Source organism: Oncorhynchus nerka, linkage group LG25, assembly GCF_034236695.1.
Source record: "Oncorhynchus nerka isolate Pitt River linkage group LG25, Oner_Uvic_2.0, whole genome shotgun sequence".
NCBI lineage: Eukaryota > Metazoa > Chordata > Actinopteri > Salmoniformes > Salmonidae > Oncorhynchus > Oncorhynchus nerka.
In genome coordinates, this window is record NC_088420.1 from 44,913,481 (window position 1) to 44,919,480 (window position 6,000).

The 6,000-nt window shown below is 43.7% G+C and overlaps 1 pseudogene; it reads right to left on the reverse strand.

Moving 5' to 3' along the window:
- LOC115109808 (DNA-directed RNA polymerase III subunit RPC2-like) overlaps positions 1–4,406 on the reverse strand; it is a 28,283-nt pseudogene extending 23,877 nt beyond the window's left edge.
- Positions 4,407–6,000: the final 1,594 nt, after the last annotated feature.

The following is a 6,000-nucleotide window of genomic DNA, read 5'->3' on the forward strand; positions in this document are numbered from 1 at the left end:
ATGACATTTACATTTACTCCTGAGGTGCTGACCTGTTGCACCCTCTACAACCAGTGTGATTTTTATTATTTGACCCTGCTGGTCATCTATGAACGTTTGAACATCTTGGCCATGTACTGTTATAATCTCCACCATGCACCGTTAGAAGAGGACTGGCCAACCCTCAGAGCCTTGTTCCTCTCTAGGTTTCTTCCTAGGTTCCTGCCTTTCTAGGGAGTTTTTCCTAGGCACCGTGCTCTACATCTGCATTGCTTGCTGTTTGGGGTTTTAGGGTTGGTTTCTGTTTTGGACTTTGTGACATCGGCTGACGTAAAAAGGGCTTTATAAATACATTTGATTAATTGATTGATTGAAATGTGTAAAAGGAAGTTTGCACTGCCCAATGTACTCTGGTACACTATATGACCAAAAGTATGTGGACACCTGCTAGTCGAACATCTCATTCCAAAATCATGCGCATTAATATGGAGCTGGTCCCACCTTTGCTACTCCACTCTTCTGGGAAGAGGAACATTGCTGTGGGGACTTGCTTCCATTCAGCCGCAAGGGTATTAGGGAGATCGGGCATGTATTTATATGCTGTAGCATTAAGATTTCCCTTCACTGGAACTAATTGGTCCTGCCTGAACCATGAAAAACAGCCCAAACCATTATTCCTTCTCCACCAAACTTTACAGTTGGCACTATGCTTTTGGGCAGGTAGCGTTCTGCCAAACCCAGATTGTGAAGTTTGATTCATCACTACAGAGAACGCGTTTCCACTGCTCCAGAGTCCAATGGCGGCAAGTTTTACACCCCTCCAACCGACGCTTGGCATTGCACATGGTGATCTTAGGCTTGTGTGTGGCTGCTTGGCCATGGAAACCCATTTCATGAAGCTCCTGACCAACAGTTATTGTGCTGACGTTGCTTCCAGAGGCAGGTTGGAACTTGGTAATGAGTGTTGCAACTGACAGAAGATTGTTATGCACTGAGCGCTTCAGCACTCGCAGGTCCCATTCTGTGAGCTTGTGTGGCCTACCACTTCGCGGCTGAGCCGTTGTTGCTCCTAGTTGTTTCCACTTCACAATAACAGCACTTAAAGTTGACAGGGCAGAAATTTGACGAACTGACTTGTTGGAAAGGTGGCATCCTATGATGGGTGCCACGTTGAATGTCACTGAACTCTTCAGTAAGGCCATTATACTGCTAATGTTTGTCTATGGAGATTGCATGGTGGTGTGCTCGATTGTATGCACCTGTCAGCAACAGGTGTGGCTGAAATAGCCAAATCCACTCATTTGAAGGGGTGTATATATAGTGTAAGTCTGTGCATCCCAATGTGTTAAAGTGCATCTCTATAGGCCAATGTGCAGTCTGCATAGACAATGTGCTGGAATCTAATAACTGAGGGGGTAAACTAAACATACACAGAGGAGTTTTGCAAGAGTAATATTTTACTATTAGGATAGATAAGTTATATTAGGATAGAGAGGTTATGTTAGGATAGAGAAAAACAGACCCTGATTCCATAGATGGAGCTACCTGTCCAGCCAACTCCAGACACTTCAAATCAAATGTATTTATATAGTGGGGCAAAAAAGTATTTAGTCAGCCACCAATTGTGCAAGTTCTCCCACTTAAAAAGATGAGAGGCCTGTAATTTTCATTATAGGTACACTTCAACTATGACAGACAAATGAGAAAAAAACATCCAGAAAATCACATTGTAGGATTTTTAATGAATTTATTTAGCAAATTATGGTTTTATGTAAGTCTTCACAAGGTTTTCACACACTGTTGCTGGTATTTTGGCCCATTCCTCCATGCAGATCTCCTCTAGAGCAGTGATGTTTTGGGGCTGTTGCTGGGCAACACGGACTTTCAACTCCCTCCAAAGATTTTCTATGGGGTTGAGATCTGGAGACTGGCTAGGCCACTCCAGGACCTTGAAATGCTTCTTACGAAGCCACTCCTTCGTTGCCCGGGCGGTGTGTTTGGGATCATTGTCATGCTGAAAGACCCAGCCACGTTTCATCTTCAATGCCCTTGCTGATGGAAGGAGGGTTTCACTCAAAATCTCACAATACATGGCCCCATTCATTCTTTCCTTTACACGGATCAGTCGTCCTGGTCCCCTTGCAGAGAAACAGCCCCAAAGCATGATGTTTCCACCCCCATGCTTCACAGTAGGTATGGTGTTCTTTGGATGCAACTCAGCATTCTTTGTCCTCCAAACACGACGAGTTGAGTTTTTACCAAAAAGTTATATTTTGGTTTCATCTGACCATATGACATTCTCCCAATCTTCTTCTGGATCATCCAAATGCTCTCTAGCAAACTTCAGACGGGCCTGGACATGTACTTAAGCAGGGGGACACGTCTGGCACTGCAGGATTTGAGTCCCTGGTGGCGTAGTGTGTTAATGATGGTAGGCTTTGTTACTTTGGTCCCAGCTCTCTGCAGGTCATTCACTAGGTCCCCCCGTTTGGTTCTGGGATTTCTGTTTGGAGTGTGACTGTTTGTGGTTGTGGACAGGTGTCTTTTATACTGATAAACAGGAGCCATTAATACAGGTAACGAGTGGAGGACAGAGGAGCCTCTTAAAGAAGAAGTTACAGGTCTGTGAGAGCCAGAAATCTTGCTTGTTTGTAGGTGACCAAATACTTATTTTCCACCATGAATTTGCAAATAAATTCATAAAAAATCCTACAATGTGATTTTCTGTATTTTTTTTCTCATTTTGTCTGTCATAGTTGAAGTGTACCTATGATGAAAATTACAGGCCTCTCTCATCTTTTTAAGTGGGAGAGCTTGCACAATTGGTGGCTGACTAAATACTTTTTTGCCCCACGGTATATATAGCCCTTCTTACATCAGCTGATATCTCAAAGTGCTGTACAGAAACCCAGCCTAAAACCCCAAACAGCAAGCAATGCAGGTGTAGAAGCACGGTGGTTAGGAAAAACTCCCTAGAAAGGCCAAAGCCTAGGAAGAAACCTAGAGAGCAACCAGGCTATGAGGGATGGCCAGTCCTCTTCTGGCTGTGCCAGGTGGAGATTATAGCAGAACATGGCCAAGATGTTCAAATGTTCATAAATGGTCAAATAATAATAATCACAGTGGTTATCGAGGGTGCAGCAAGTCAGCACCTCAGGAGTAAATGTCATTTGGCTTTTCATAGCCGATCATTAAGAGTATCTCTACCACTCCTGCTGTCTCTAGAGAGTTGAAAACAGCAGGTCTGGGACAGGTAGCACGTCCGGTGAACAGGTCAGGGTTCCATAGCCGCAGGCAGAACAGTTGAAACTGGAGCAGCAGCATGGCCAGGTGGACTGGGGACAGCAAGGAGTCATCAGGCCAGGTTGTCCTGAGGCATGGTCCTATAGGGCTCAGGTCCTCCAAGAGAGAGAAAGAAAGAGAGAAAGAGAAAATTAGAGAGAGCATACTTAAATTCACACAGGACACCGGATAAGACAGGAGAAGTACTCCAGATATAACAAACTGACCCTAGCCCACCGACACAAACTACTGCAGCATAAATACTGGAGGCTGAGACAGGGGGGGTCAGGAGACACTGTGGCCCCTTCTAGGTTAGACTACTGCAATGCTTTACTTTCCGGCTACCCGTATAAAGCACTAAATAATCTTCAGTTAGTGCTAAATACGGCTGCTAGAATCCTGACTAGAACCAAAATATGTGATCATATTACTGCTAGCCTCCCTACACTAGCTTCCTGTTAAGGCAAGGGCTGATTTCAAGGTTTTACTGCTAACCTACAAAGCATTACATGGGCTTGCTCCTACCTATCTCTCTGATTTGGTCCTGCCGTACATACCTACATATACGCTACGGTCACAAGACGCAGGCCCTAGAATTTCTAAGCAAACAGCTGTAGGCAGGGCTTTCTCCTATAGAGCTCCATTTTTATGGAATGGTCTGCCTACCCATGTGAGAGACGCAGACTCTGTCTCAACCTTTAAGTCTTTACTGAAGACTCATCTCTTCAGTGGGTCATATGATTGAGTGTAGTCTGGCCCAGGAGTGTGAAGGTAAACGGAAAGGCTCTGGAGCAACGAACCGCCCTTGTTGTCTCTGCCTGGCGAGTTCCCCTCTCTCCACTGGGATTCTCTGCCTCTAAACCTATTACAGGGGCTGAGTCACTGGCTTACTGGTGCTCTTTCATGCCGTCCCTAGGAGGGGTGCATCACTTGAGTGGGTTGAGTCACTGACGTGATCTTCCTGTCTGGGTTGGCAACTGACACTTGTTGCCATAGTAGTCTCTGTTGTCCACCTTGTTCTCTCCTTGGGCCAGGATCACCCTGCACACCATCACCGCCAGCTAAATATACTTGGCCCGTAATTTAAACTCCTTCACCTGGAAGTGGAATAAAAGAAAGGTTTGGGGGGGGAGGCTCAATTCCATTTCAAATTCAATTCAGCAAGTAAACTGAAATTACAATTTCTCAGATAAGCAATGGGGAAAATTGGAATTTGTACTTCAGTTTACTTCCTGAATTGGCATGGAATTGACCCCAACCCTGGTAGTAGTAGGGAGTCACTCGATCAAACCTAAGTGGACCAATGAGGAACGTTTTTGACTGCAATATACAAAATAATGAGGGTTGATCCAGCTAGCTAAATGATATGGAATCGGTTCTATGTTAACACACATATAGCCATATTAATAAAGAATAGGTAAGGGTACAGGTGACAAAACTAAATCATCTGATGGTGTGGTAAGCACAGTGCTTTAACCAACACCTATCTCATTGATACTGCTGATAGTCCATAGTAAATCCCATGCCACACTGGGCAGCGCAGGTGTGTATAAAGCTGTTGTTGGTGTGGTCAATCTGATAGCACTTACAGGTACATGAGGGAGGATGAGGGAAGCTCTCTAGCGTCCTCCATCTTGGTCTTCTTGGGCCCTCCTCACACGCGCTGTCGCCGCACTTTATTCCCAATGTATTTCAGAGCCTAGGTAACACACACATGCAGAGGGATATGAGTACAAACTCTGAAACTGCCCAGCAATATAAAACAGGCAAGCTGTATCTCAGATCACAAAGTGACAAACTTTAAAAGAACGAACCGGAGGCATAATTCTAAAGTAATGAAAATGTGAGATGCACGTTTACCATCACGATAAGAAAAGAAGGACACAAGTTAACATTCTGAGGGATCAAAGTTGAGTCAGCAATAGTCTGTGTCGAGCTCTAGAGAGATGGCCAGTGAGACTGAGCATGTCCTCCCAGACCACCCACCCTGCAGGCTATAACCATTGGCTACTGAGGACGACCAGTGAAGAGTCAACCATGCCAGCCTATTCAACTATGTCCTGTCCTGTGTTTTACACTACAATAATGGCAAATGTAAAAACAGTAAATGTGAAGTCCATTTGTAAGCTTTATGAAATGCATGTACAATGGAACATGGCCATTTCTAAAGCTTATTTGCTTCAACAAACAACATATTTGCCATTTAAATAGACATACTTACAGTATATAGTAGTGGTGGCTGGGTTACAGTTTTGAATTATATCTGCTTGAATATCTATGGCAAGATCTGAAAATAGTTGTCTAGCAATGATCAACTACCAATTTGACAGAGCTTGAATAATTTTTTAAAGAATAATGGGAAAATGTTGCACAATCCAGACTTACCCTGAAAGCTCACAGCTGTAATCGCTGCCAAAGATGATTCTAACATGTATTGACTCAGCGGGTTGAATACTTATCTAATCAAGATATATTAGTGTTTTATTTTTCAGAAACTAAACAAAAAATATAAACGCAACATGCAACAATTCCTAAGATTTTAATGAGTTATAGTTCATATAAGGAAATCAGTCAATTTAACTAAATTCATTGGGCCCTAATCTATGGATTTCATATTATTTTCCTCGTGCAGCACGACACATTTCTGTCGCATAGAGTTGATCAGGCTGTTGATTGTGGCCTGTGGAATGTTGTCCCACTCCTCTTGAATTTCTGTGCGAAGTTGCTGGATGCTGTTGT